The following is a 14,615-nucleotide window of genomic DNA, read 5'->3' on the forward strand; positions in this document are numbered from 1 at the left end:
TCTTCTGCAATTTTCATGAAAAGAATGATTCATTGAGACTCACTGCATACTTGCCAGATACAAGTCAGTGTTTTAAGTATTGAGGGAAAGATAAAAATCAGAAATAAAAGGTTGACTACCATATGGCCCCTTCCCAAAGGAATTTAAAATCTCCTGGGATAGTAATAGCCAATACCAATACAATAGTTAATTATTGAGTTATTATATTGGTTTAATATCTTTTAACCAAGGCATGTAAAGAAAATACTAATGTAGAAGATTTCTTAAGGGGACAAGAAGAATGATATCAAAATGCTACTTGTGTTGGGGTAGTGATATTTAAAATGATTAATTTTTTCTTTTTTTTTTAAAGATTTATTTATGCATACAAGAACTGGGGTATAGGCCAGAGAGGATTCACTAGAGACAGAATGGGAAGCAGAATAGGTGGAGGTACTGTAATACATTGCTGAGGGGAGCCCCAGGGGAGATAGGAGAGGTCTGCTGCACCATGTGTGTCACCTCCTTGGCTGGGGATCAAACTCATGCTGCAGTGACTGTGGAAAGCTTCACAGGCTGTGTCTTAACCCCTTGTGCCACCAGGGAGGCCCAACTAATTTTTCTTTTTTTATTCTCATGTTTGTCAATGAGATTATAATTCATTATAATAAATGAATATAAACTTAGACATTCTTCTAGAATATTTTCTTGCTCGCTTAGAAACACAGCTATCATGTTTTAAACAGCAACATTCACAAATTTAGAGAACTAATCAGCTTAGCAATACATGAACAAGGCAGCATTCCATCTAGGTACTCCAAGAGTTATACAACATGGAGAGTATTTATAGACTGATGGAAATTTGACAAGGTATTTACCAAAACAAAAGCTTATTTCAGATAAAGTCACTTTACCTCATAAATTGTAGGGGGGTCTTATCATCCAGATTACTGTATTGGTGCTGATTAGGAAACTCCAGATTGATTTGCTTCGTGCTATAGCTTTGGGAGAGGTTGAAAATGCAATGGAATTAGGTATTAAGTCTGGGTGGATACCAGCATGAACAACTCCATTTTGGGGTCTCTTTCTATTTTTAGGAATTGTCTTTAGTAAAGAATTTGCTTTGAGGATGTAAGAAATAGAGACAATAGATACAAAAATGAAGTCACATGTTAAACCATACAGTCAGCAAAATACTTCATGTCTAACCTAATTGCAGTTTCAGCGTCTACTGGGCTTGTAATCACTAACCAGACAAACTTGAATGTTCTGGTCAACAGTAAGCTAATCTGCCTTGTAGATACTTTCACCCCCAAAGTAAGGTGACATTGGCTGGGGAGGAAACATTTTCCCTCTATACTTTAGGTTCTTTCAAGAGGAAAAAAATATTAAATTGACATAAGACAGATTAGCAGGAGAAAAGTCAATATGTATTTAGTTCATCCTAAACTAAAGGGAATAAAGGGTGTAAATATTAATATTTAAAACCTTATTTAAATGAAGTTAAGCATCGAGAAAGAGAGTGCCCACTGGTGCATAAAACAGCAAACTACAGGACTCAACATGTTTTATATCACTCACAGGAGGCCCTGCTATTACCCCTCAAGCAGAATAAGAGGTAGGGCCCCCAAGGGGTTATAAACCCTAGATTCAGAAAAGTGTACCTAGATCTCTTCATGAATGCCTTCCCTATTATGCCCTCTCTTCTATTGTTTTGTGTCAGAATAAATCCTACTTTGTGGTTTGAGTAACTGATTGCTTTATCTGAGATCAATTGGGGTCCGTGACTTCAAAGGGAAGGAAGGCTATTTACAGTAAGAGGAGAAGATCAGATGTTTGGTAGAAAGGTATTTGCAGACTCATGCAGAAATAAAGGAATCCAAACAAATAGGCCTTGCCAGATTCCTTTAGTCTCTCACATTTGCTTCATACTCATTGGAATTAACTTGGTAATATCTTGCCTCCTACAACAGACCTTCCAAATTTCTTTACGTAGTCAAGGGTTGCAAAGCTCCTTATAAATACGTTGCATTTAAATTTCCTTTAGCTCAAAATAATTCTCTCAGGCCTCCCTGGTGGTGCAAGGGATTAAGTGTCAGCACTGTGAAGCTATCTGCAGCCACTGCAGTATGAGTTCAACCCCCACCAGGGAACTGACACACATGGGGAAACAGACCTCTCCTGTGTTGCCCACTGCTCCCCTCAGCAGTGTACTTCAGTCAATCTGCCTCTTCTGTTCCCCACTCTGTCTCTGGTGAATGGCACCTCTGGCCTACACCCCAGCTCTTATATGCATAAATATTTTTAAAAAAATGATTCTCATGCCAAAGTGACACAACTTCTGCTCCTCCAAAGATGCGAAGGTGTCCAGGAGACGCCACTCCAGGATTCTCAGAGCAGACTTCAAGATTTCAGATGTTGTTTCCTCAGAATGTGTGCTGGCACACAGATTATTTTAAGATGAGGTAAATTGAGACCCTAAGGCTAAGGAGAAGCACTTTCCCATTCCTTAATACAAAAATACCACTCTATTCATTACAACCAGAAGAATGGGGACATTATCCAGATGTGGGATTATTTGTATAAAAGACTTCTCTATATGAGAAACCGAAACTCCACAAAACTGAGGGATACCGAAGGACCCCAAACTCTTAAGGTGAAAAACACATTTTATTCATTCTCAAAGGGTCCAGCCATCTGTGTGCACAAAGGCAAAGAATGAAGAGTCTAGTGTTGGCAAAGATCTGTAACTGATGGGGGAGAGCAGAGGTGGGGGTAGAGAGTGAGGAAGAAGGACTTCAAACAACACACTTTCAATAAAGCTCTGAAAATTTTGCATCCTCTCCTGGGCAAACTCCTAGCTAATCAGGAGGCTCATCCAAAATTGGGGGCTGCTGAGGCCTGAAAGTTTGCCATGACTAAGACTCCTCTTGGTGGGGATCCACAAGAAAGGGGTTAGACGGGCTTCAGATAGCTGGGACAGAAAGACAGACCTGAAATTCAAAATGTACCGTAAAATCTACCAAAAGGTTAAGATAATGGCTGTTATTGTGTCTGCCCTGCAGAAGTCTGCTTCATCCCTCAACCCACTTCCGATATGTATCAGTTTCGTTCTTTCCTCCTCCCCAGATGCCCCCATTCAGAAAGTCCAGTTCATGCTTTCTGGGAAGAATAGTCAAGATGTTGTTGGCATGAAAAAAGCCTGATTTTTAACTCATTTACCCTACAATGATTTATAGACAAAGCTGGCATAGGGTCAAGTTTAGCCTAGTTTGCAGATACGTGTTTCATGCAGTGAACTACACATCAAGCTTACATTATTATTTACTGCTTTTCGCAAATGTGGACTACACATCAAGGCTACAGATTATCTGCTAGGCCACTTGTGTTGGAAGGTCACTGTGAAAAAACAGCCTGAGAAACTCTGAGGAAACTGTTTTCCCACAGACCCTACAAATATCCTGCCACAGAAGCTGTAAGCAAAAATAAAAATTAAAGTACAAATCAATTTGCCAAAACTTGGGAGGAATAAGATTTACACAAGGGCCTCCCTAGTGGCACAAGGGGTTAGGCACTGCACAGTGAAACAATCCACAGCCTCTGCAGCACGAATTCGATCCCTGGCTGGCCAGGGAGCAACCCACATGGCGAAGCAGACCTCTCCTGTCTTGCCCGCTACTCCCCTCAGCAGTGTATTTCAGTCAGTCCGCCTGTTCTGTTCCCCACACGGTCTCAGGTGAATCCTCTCACCCCCTCAGCTCTGGCCTTTACCGAAGCTCTTGTATGCATAAATAAATCTTTAAAAAAGAAGTTACACAAAACCTTGTCCTGCACCTTGTGTCATAGCAAAGGTAGTTAACCAAATCCAGATGTGACTATCTCATGCAGAATCATGTCATAAGTTGCTGTTCATGAAATTGAAGGTTCTAGACTGCTTTCCTGGTATCTCTACGGGACTTCAAGCAAATCATATAGAGTGCTTCTGTCCTGCAACATCCCAGACCAGATAGGTTCATCATCGGTTCAAGTAGTCTCTTTGTTGTCTTAGCTGTTCTCATGACATTCTCCACTGTACTTTGCCATACTCTGCCATACTTTGCCGCCAGGCCAGGCCATGCCACGCCACGCAACGCCACACCACACCTGCCACACCAGGCCACACCGGCCTTATATGCCCACTCTCTTGGCTTAGGTGTGCCCACCTACTCATGTCCACACCATACTCCAGGTGTCCACCCTCAGGCACACATGCAAGACCACAGGTGTCTATCATTGCTGCTAATGGTAGGAGGGTAGAAAATACTGACAATTTCCATTTACCCTACAGCTTCCCAAAACAGACCTTTCTTATTAGGAAGCTGGGACTTGAGAACCTTGCCACTCAACAACAATCAAACAAATACAAGTATCCAAATAACAAATCTGCCTGAAACAAAGTGTAGACAAAACATCTCTAGTAGTTACCCCATTGTAACGTCAGGACTGGCCATGGTGCAGGTTTTCTAGGACCCAGCAGACCGGGTAAAGGAGGAGTCAGAGTCCTCAGTGGTTTTTTTCAGGTCTTTTATTGGGCTTCACCAGGCATATGGCAGGCAGGGGTGCTGGCTGGGAGGCTGGGAGGCTGGGAGGCTGGCAGTCCTCCCAGCCCCCAGCAAGTCTTCACTCTATCTGGGCTCTCTGGCGTTCGTTCTGCTGCTTCTCGGTTTCTCTTTCAGCTTCTGCTTCGGCTTCTGCTGGCGTCCCCGTGATGCCACCCTTAAAAGCAGTCTTAGCTCAGCTGAATCCCATCTACCTATGGCCACACCCTATTCCAGGTGCCCACCATCAGGCATGCATTCAGGACCGCAAGGATCCATCATCTATCCTGATGGCGGGAAGGCAGAAAAGACTGACATTTTCTTTACCCTACACCCATTCAAACTTAATTTAGATAAAAGCACTCTAATTTTCTGATCCAGATTTGTAAAACCCAGTCGCTCCAAATATCCATTAGGATTAAAATCACAATCACCTGTTATCTCTCAATCACAGGCTCATCTACCTTACTTGCTCTCATTCTCAAAGGATAATTTTTTTTTTTTTAATTTGATCAAGGAATCATTGACAGCCTCAGCCTATGTTACAAAAATCACCTGAGGCTCACTATGCCTGAAAGCCAGGAGAGAAGAGGGAATAGTCACAAATACAAGCCGAAAGTTACCAAACTCAGCATATGCTAACAAAGTTTACCAAAGAAGGCAAAAATAAGGTATGGCTATCATGCAGATTTAAATTATGCTCTCTCTTTTTTTTTTTTTTTTTTTTTTTTTTTTTTTTTAAAAGAATTAATTATAAACTTTATTTAAGTGTGTAGCAATATTCTTTTTTTTTTTTTTTTTTTTTTAAATATTAAATTTTATTTTTATATTCCCCCATACAATTGCAAACGCCCCATTCTGACCCCAATCCTTCCCTCCCGCCCCCCACCCCCCAAAAAGTGTCTCTGGTTCATAGTTTTTTTGTTGATTTTGATTTTCACTTTCTTATATTCATTTTCCTGGTCCCTTATTTAAGTTTGCTAGATTCCTGCTATGAGTGAGACCATCCGGTATTTTTCTTTTTCTTTTTGGCTTATTTCGCTGAGCATGATCCCTTCCAGTGCCATCCATGTTGCTGCAAATTGCATGTGTTTATCTTTTTTGAATGCTGAGTAATATTCCATGGTATATATGTACCACATCTTCTTGATCCAGTCATCTATTTTTGGGCATTTGGGTTGTTTCCAAAGCTTAGCTATTGTAAACAGTGCTGCTATAAACATAGGAGTGCAGGTGCTCTTTGGAATTGATGTTTCTGTGTCCTTTGGGTAAATACCTAGGAGTGGAATTGCTGGATCATATGGAAGCTCTATGTTTAGTAGGTCCAGAAATCTCCACACAGCTCTCCATAGTGGTTGGACCAGTTTGCACTCCCACCAACAGTGCACAAGAGTTCCTTTTTCTCCACATCCTCGCCAACATTTGTTGTTGCTAGTTTTTTTAATATGTGCCATTCTCACTGGTGTGAGATGGTATCTCATGGTAGTTTTGATTTGCATTTCCCTGATTACAAGTGATGTTGAACATTTTTTCATATGTCTGTTGGCCATTTGCATTTCCTCTTCAGAGAAGTTTCTTTTTAGCTCTTCTGCCCATTTTTTGACTGGATTATTTTCTTTGTTGTTGCTGAGTCTCATCAGCTCTTTGCAGATTTTTGTGATCAGTCCTTTATCATTAGTGTTGGGTGCAAAAATGTTCTCCCAGTTGGTGGGGTTTCTCTTTGTTTTTGTTATTGTCTCTTTTGCTGTGCAGAAGCTCTTTAATTTGATGTAGTCCCAGCTGTTTATCTTTCTCTTCACTATCACTGCTTTGGGTGATGTGTCTGTAAAGATGTCTTTGATGTGCAAATCCCGTAGTGTTTCGCCTATATTTCCTTCTATGTATTTTATGGTTTCAGGTCTTATGTCTAGTTCTTTAATCCATTTTGAGTTGATTTTTGTGTATGGTGTGAGGTAGTGGTCAAGCTTCATTCTTTTGCATGTAGCGACCCAGTTTTCCCAGCACCATTTATTGAACAAACTTTCTTTGCTCCAATGCATAGTCTTTGCTCCTTTGTCAAAGATTAGTTGACCATAAATCTGTGGGTTTATTTCTGGATTTTCTATTCGATTCCATTGGTCTGTATGTCTGTTCTTGTTCCAATACCATGCAGTTTTGATGATTATGGCTTTGTAGTATAGTTTGAAGTCTGGGAGTGTGATGCCTCCATTTCCTTCTTTTTTTTTCAGTAGAGCTTTGGCTATTCGGGGTTTTTGGTGATTCCATATGAATTTCATCAATAATTGTTCTATTTCTTTGAAGAATGCCATTGAGATTTTGATTGGAATAGCATTGAATCTGTATATTGCTTTTGGTAGGATGGCCATTTTAATAATGTTTATTCTTCCAATCCATGAGCAGGGATGTCTTTCCATTTCTTTGTGTCTTCTTCTATTTCTTTTAACAGTGTTTTATAGTTTTCTTTGTATAGGTCCTTTACCTCTTTTGTTAGATTTATTCCCAAATATTTGATTTTTTTTGTTTCGATAATAAAAGGGGTGGTTTTTTTGATTTCTTCTTCTTCAGATTTATTGTTTGTGTATAGGAAGGCTACTGACTTTTGCGTGTTGATTTTGTATCCTGCCACTTTACTGAATTGATTGATGAGTTGAATTAGTTTTTCTGTGGAGATTTTGGGGTTCTCTATGTATATTATCATATCATCTGCAAATAGTGATAGTTTGACTTCTTCTTTTCCTATTTGGATTCCTTGGATGTCTTTCTCTTGTCTTATTGCTCTGGCTAGGACTTCCAGTATTATATTGAAAAGCAGTGGTGAGAGTGGACATCCTTGTCTTGTTCCAGATCTTAATGGAATTGCTTTCAGCTTTTCACCATTGAGAATGATACTGGCTGTTGGCTTGTCATAGATGGCCTTTATGATGTTGAGGTATGTTCCTTGTATCCCAAGAATTTCAAGGGCTTTTATCATGAATGGGTGTTGCACTTTGTCGAAAGCTTTCTCAGCATCTATTGATATTATCATATGGTTTTTATATTTCTTTTTGTTGATGTGTTGGATAACGTTGATTGATTTTCGGATGTTAAACCATCCTTGTGCCCCTGGAATGAATCCAACTTGGTCGTGGTGAATTATCTTATGGATACATTGTTGGATTCTGATAGCTAAAATTTTATTGAGGATTTTTGCATCAGTGTTCATTAGGGAGATTGGCCTATAGTTTTCCTTTTTTGTGTTGTCCTTATTCGGTTTTGGTATTAGTGTAATATTGGCTTCATAGAACGTGTTTGGTATTGTCCCTTCCTTCTCAATTTTTTGGAAGAGTTTGTGAAGGATAGGCACTAATTCGTCTCTGAATGTTTGGTAGAATTCATTTGTAAATCCATCAGGTCCTGGGCTTTTGTTTTTGGGGAGGTTTTTAATTACCATTTCAATTTCGCTGCTTGTAATTGGTCTGTTTAGGTGTTCTATTTCTTCTTTATCTAGCTTTGGGTGATTGTAGAGTTGTAGGAATTTGTCCATCTCCTCTAGATTGTTGAACTTGTTTCCATATAACTGTTCATAGTAGTTACTGATTATTCTTTTGATTTCTGCTGTGTCCGTTGTGATTTCTCCTCTTTCATTTATGATTCTGTGTATTTGTGCTTTCTCCCTTTTTTCCTTTGTGAGCCTGGCTAGGGGTTTGTCTATTTTATTTATTTTTTCAAAGAACCAGCTCTTGGTTTCATTGATCTTTTGGATTGTTTTTTTAGTTTCAATTTCATTTATTTCTGCTTTGGTTTTTATTATTTCTTTTCTTCTACTGGTTCTGGGTTTTTTTGTTGTTCTTTTTCTAGATCTTTGAGCTTCGAGATTAGGTTGTTTCTTTGAGTTCTTTCTTGTTTTTTGATGTGAGCTTCTATTGCTATATATTTTCCTCTTATTACTGCTTTTGCTGCATCCCATACATTTAGGATATTGGTGTCCTCCTTGTCATTCAATTCAAAGAATTTTTTAATTTCTTCTTTGATCTCCTCGTTAGTCCAGTGGTCTTCCAGTAGTGTGGCTTTTAATCTCCATGAGGTAGGATAGTTCCTTGCCTTCTTTTTATGATTTATTTCTAGTTTGATGCCTTCGTGGTCAGAAAAGATGGTTGGTATGATTTCAATCTTGGTGTATCTGTTGATGTTTGTCTTGTGCCCCAGTATGTGATCGATCCTGGAGAATGATCCGTGTGCGCTTGAGAAAAATGTGTACTCCGTTTTTTTTGGGTTTAGTGTTCTATAGATGTCTGTTAAGCCCAAATGCTCTAGGTCCTTATTTAGAGCTTTAGTTTCTTTACTTATTTTTTGTCTTGTTGATCTATCCATTGTTGATAGTGGTGTGTTGAAGTCTCCCACTACATATGTGTTTTCTCTGATGTCTGTTTTCAGAGAGGACAACAGTTGTCTGATATATTTTGGTGCTCTTTCGTTTGGTGAGTATATGTTAATGAGTGTTATTTCTTCTTGAAGTATTGTCCCCTTAATCATAATGTAGTGACCATTGGGGTCTCTTTTTATTTTTTTGAGTTTGAAGTCTGTTTTATCTGATATAAGTATAGCTGTTCCTGCTTTCTTTTTTGGCCCATTTGCTTGTAGGATTGTTTTCCATCCTTTGACTTTGAGCCTATTTTTATCTTTTGTAGCTAAATGTGTTTCCTGGAGACAGCAAAAGGTTGGGTTTTGTTTCTTAATCCAGGCTGCAACTCTGTGTCTTTTTATTGAAGAGTTTAGTCCATTTACATTTAGAGTTAATATTGATATGTTAGCATCTGTATTTGCCATTATGTTTGTCTTTCCTTTGATTTTATTTATTTATTCTTTTAATAACTTTTTTTTTTTTTTGGTCTTCTTTCGTTGTTATTCGTCCCTCTGAGGTTCTGGCTTTAGGATTCCTTGTAGTATTTTTTGGAGTGGGGGTTTAGTCGCAATGAAATTCCGGAGTTTCTCTTTGTCTGGGAAGGTCCATATTCTTTCTTCATGGAGGAAAGAGAGCTTTGCGGGATAGAGTATTCTTGGTTGGCATCTGTTTTCTTGGAGTCTGTTGACTATGTCCCTCCACTCTCTCCTTGCCCGTAGTGTTTCTTCAGAGAAGTCTGATGTCAGCCTGATTGGTTTTCCTTTGAATGTTATCTGTTTCTTCCCTCTTGTCAGCTTCATTATTTTTTCCTTGTCCTGGATTCTTGGGAGCTTTACTATTATGTGTCTTGCTGTGTTTTTCCTTTCGTCGTGGAAGTTTGGTGTTCTTCTTGCTTCTTGTATATCAATTTTCAGCTCCTTCTTCTCATTTGGGAAGTTCTCTTCAATTATATCCATGAATATTTTCTCTGTTCCTACATCTCTCTCCTCTCCTTCTGGAATTCCTATAACTCTTATATTTCCTTTCCTCATGGAGTCAGATAGTTCCTGAAGTCTTTCTTCATTCTTTTTCCTTCGTACTTCTCTTTCCTTTTCTGTTTTGGTTCTTTTTATTTCTGTGTCTTCAAGATTACTTATTCTTTCTTCCATTTCATCTATTCTGCTTTCATTGCTTTTCCCAGAGTTCTTTAGTTCCTCCATTAATTCTTTGATCTCCTGCATTTCTCTTACTTCCCTCTTTAGGGACTCAATTTCCTTCTGATCTATCTTTTTTAATCATGGCAATTTTAAATTCTCTTTCTGGAAGGCTCAGAAGTTCTTCCAAGTTGCTGTCGTTGCAATCTGGGGAGTGGTTTTCTTTTTGTGTTGTGCTTCTTTCCTGAGGAGTTTTTAGGTTGCGTGTGGTTCTTCTACTCCCTACTGTCTGTTTTCTAATTTGTCGTATGCGTTGGGACACTGTGTTGCTCGGACTGACTGACATCTTGGGTGAACTTCTCCGCTCCCCTCTGGCTCTTCCAGGAGCCATCTCTGTCTTCTGGGGGAGCTTTCTGCTGGTTTTAGGCAGTTTTTACTGAAGAAATGTCCCTGTTCTCAAATGGCGAAGCGGGATGCAGTCCCTGCGCCTCCGGTTTCAGGCACACTCTTCTGCGCACCCGGTCTGCCCCGGACGTGGGTGCCTGCTCCCTCTGTGGGCTCAGACTGCTGGTCGGAAGGGGCCTGGCGTGGAATAACTTCCCGGCTGGCCACTGGGTCCTCCAGAAACCTTCTGCCCTTTTCAAGCAGACTTAAGAGATGTCCTGTTTTATAGGGTGTTAGTGACTTTTTTTTTCCTGGTCGCTAGGTGGCGCCAGAGATCTCTCCTATTGTCCTTGGGGGGCTGTTTTTCGCCTCCCCCCACCCCGTGGGACAGAGAACAGAGCGGGAATGGTAGGGTACACCTCAACAGCTTTGGGGTGCTGTGTCTGCCTTGTGCCCCACCATCGTGGAGAAACCACGCCCCGAATTTTCGTGCCCCGGGTCTCAGTTCAAAGCCCTCAGGTCCAGGACGCGGGCTGTAGCCCAGTTCAGTGGCGCGGGAATGGCGCCTTTTGCACCCGGCTCCCGTGCCTGGGCGCCTGGTTCCTGCTTACTCAGGGAGGGACCTTCACCTCAGTGAGGACCTCCGTGCGTCTCCCCGCAAGCCTAGGTCGTCTCCCCGCAAGCCTAGGTCGCAGGCGCGGGTACCTGGGCAGCCGCGATTCCGGTCTGCACTTGCTTTCAAGCGCGGCAGGCGCGCCGCGTTTCCCGCGCAGGCTTACCGGCAGCCCGGGCTGTGTGCGCGTCTCCCGGGGTCTTTGTTCTTCTCTAATGGCGCCCGGAGCCGTTCCCTCACCGCTGTGGCGGATCCTGCAGGGTTCGCCTCAGCTCCCGTTCACGGGTGTGGTGGCTGCAATAGTTCCTTTCCGCTCACAGTCCCGCTTGCTGCGTCGTTTGTTCTTGTTGGTTGTTTTGGTTTGTTGTTTCCTCCTCTCTGCCGGTCGGAGAGTGCCGCCTCTGTGGGCGGGGAGGGGAGCAGGGTTCTGCGCTTCCCTCCCTTCTAGTCCTCTTTTATGGCCACTTTCTTCTTCGGGCAGTTCGCTGGCGTCACCCGTTTATCTTCCGTGTCCCAGTTCTCACTGGGACCTGCCGCTTTTCCTCCCTATTCACTTTTTTTAATGGGAGATCTTACTCGCAGCGTCTCCTCGCCGCCATGTTGCTCCGCCCCCCCGTCTCTCTCTCTTTTTTTTTTAATTGGGGATTATTTTTTAATTTTATTTTTATATCCCCCATACAATTGCAATCCCCTCATTTTGACCCCAATCCCTCCTCCCCACCCCCCTTGTGTCTCTGGTTCATAGTTGTTTGTTGATTTTGATTTTTTTCTTTCTTATAGTTATTCTTTTTCCTGGTCCTGGTCCATATTTAGGTTTTCTAGATTCCTGCTATGAGTGAGACCATCTGGTATTTTTCTTTTTCTTTCTGGCTTATTTCGCTGAGCATGATCCTTTCCAGCGCCATCCATGTTGCTGCAAATTGCATGTGTTTATCTTTTTTGAATGCTGAGTAATATTCCATGGTGTATATGTACCACATCTTCTTGATCCAGTCATCTATTTTTGGGCGTTTGGGTTGTTTCCAAAGCTTAGCTATTGTAAACAGTGATGCTATAAATATAGGGGTGCAAGTGCTCTTTGGAATTGATGTTTCTGTGTCCTTTGGGTAAATAAATACCTAGGAGTGGAATTGCTGGATCATATGGAAGCTCTATGTTTAGTAGGTCCAGAAATCTCCACACAGAGTGCAAACTGGTCCAACCACTGTGGAGAGCTGTGTGGAGATTTTTGGACCTACTAAACATAGAGCTTCCATATGATCCAGCAATTCCACTCCTAGGTATTTACCCAAAGGACACAGAAACATCAATTCCAAAGAACACCTGCACCCCTATGTTTATAGCAGCACTGTTTACAATAGCTAAGCTTTGGAAACAACCCAAATGCCCAAAAATAGATGACTGGATCAAGAAGATGTGGTACATATATACCATGGAATATTACTCAGCATTCAAAAAGATAAACACATGCATTTGCAGCAACATGGATGGCGCTGGAAGGGATCATGCTCAGCGAAATAAGCCAAAAAGAAAAAGAAAAATACCGGATGGTCTCACTCATAGCAGGAATCTAGAAAACTTAAATAAGGGACCAGGAAAATGAATAACTATAAGAAAGTGAAAATCAAAATCAACAAAAAACTATGAACTAGAGACACTTTTAGGGGGGGGGGAGGGAGGGATTGGGGTCAGAATGGGGGGGCTGCAATTGTATGGGGAATATAACAATAAAATTTATAAAAAAAAAAAAAAAATAAATAAAAAAAAAAAAAAAAAAAAAAAAAAAAAACCAGAAATCTCCACACAGCTCTCCATAGTGGTTGGATCAGTTTGCACTCCCACCAGCAATGCAGGAGAGTTCCTTTTTCTCCAGATCCTCGCCAATCTTTCTGTGAAAAACAATTATACCTTGTAGGGACAGGAAAGGACACAGAGCAGGTTTTCTGATCCAGCAGACTGAGTAAAGGAGGAGTCAGAGTCCTCAGTGGCTTTTGCAGCTCTTATTGGGATTCACCTAGTATACAGCAGGTAAGGGTGCTAAGGGGACAGGAGGCTGGCAGGCCTCCCAGCCCCAGCAAGTCTTCACTCTATCTGGGCTCTCCGGCCTTCTCACGTGTTCTCTCTTCTTCTCTCGGCTTCTCTGCTCCTCTGTCAGCTTCTGTTCATTCTTGGCTTCTGCTGGTGTCCTCGTGACACTGCCCTTAAAAAGCACCGTCTTAGCCCAGGTGAATCCCATCTACCTATGCCCACACCCTACTCCAGGTGCCCGCCATCAGGCACGCATTCAGGACCACAAGGATCCATCATCTATCCTGATGGCGGGAGAGCAGAAAAGCCTGATACAGTTTCCTTACCCTACATACCTAAAAAGGAGGTGCTCTCTCCCAGGTATCATGAGGGAGAGTTTTCTAAGGGAGAGAGCGCCTCCTTTTTAGGTATAATTATTTTTCACAGAAAGATAATTTCCATCTAACCTTCATAGCCTCTTTTATGATATAAACCTGTTGCCAAAAAAAAAAAAAAATTGAGATGGCAGCAGATTTTGTATCCCCACAGTCCTACCTTTGAAATTTCTCAAGTTCCATATTTTAGAATTTGAGTTGCCCAGTTATTCCACAGAACAGCTCTGTAAGTTGTGAGAATAGATCAGTCCTATTAAACAGTTGTGCCCAATTTTTGAAGGCAGTGCTATAGGTGGATCCCAAAGTGAGGCCTATATTATACAAGCAATAAAAGCAGTTCTAGAGAAACAAAAAAATAAATAAAACAAAGGTTAAATATTGAAATCAAGCAAAAATTCAATCAAGAGTTTTGCGAGCCACTATAGATAATTTCTAGATGTTGGCATCAAAGCATCTTCAGATGGTAGCTACCGTTTTTCTTGAGTTGTATGTCACTGATGTGATTAAATATTCATAGAGTAGCAATCTGTCAAGAGGATTGTCAACACAGTGATTGTGGTGATTTCTAAAGTAGATATTATTTTCTGCATTTCCAGCTCACATGGTGACAAAGGAAGTCAAGGTTTTAATCAGTGCAAGTCAAAAGACTGGGAGAAAAACTGCAAAGTTTTAGTTTGGAACATTATCACCAAATAATCGAAAATTAAGGTTCAAGTTCAGTTCACAGGTAAAAAGGGAAAAGCCCAAGAAATGATTAAGGGGCCTAGAATCTGATGTTCACAAATAGATATGTTACTGAATGATATTTTTCTCTCCACCTTCACCCCAATTTTACCAAATAATCAGAGTAAAATTAATTAATTTGCAAATTAAATTGGTTATAATAAATTTGGCCTGTTGTTAACCTAAGCACAGTAAGATCAAGAATATCAATATTGAAATCAATTTATCAATATCAATATTGAGTCTTTCAAACTGCTTTGCTGGAACTTCTCCTAAGGCTTATTAGATTAAGCTCTTTAGCCTCTCAAGTCTCCAGATTCATGCCAAATAAATTTTACATTTGCCCTGCCTAGAGTTCCCATATCTTTAGATAAATTCCTTTCATTTTGAGGTCCACAAAATGTCCTGGATTTTCTGGACTTG

This window comes from Talpa occidentalis, unplaced genomic scaffold (genome assembly GCF_014898055.3).
Source record: "Talpa occidentalis isolate TD23 unplaced genomic scaffold, MPIMG_talOcc4v2.1 talOcc4.14, whole genome shotgun sequence".
Classification (NCBI taxonomy): domain Eukaryota; kingdom Metazoa; phylum Chordata; class Mammalia; order Eulipotyphla; family Talpidae; genus Talpa; species Talpa occidentalis.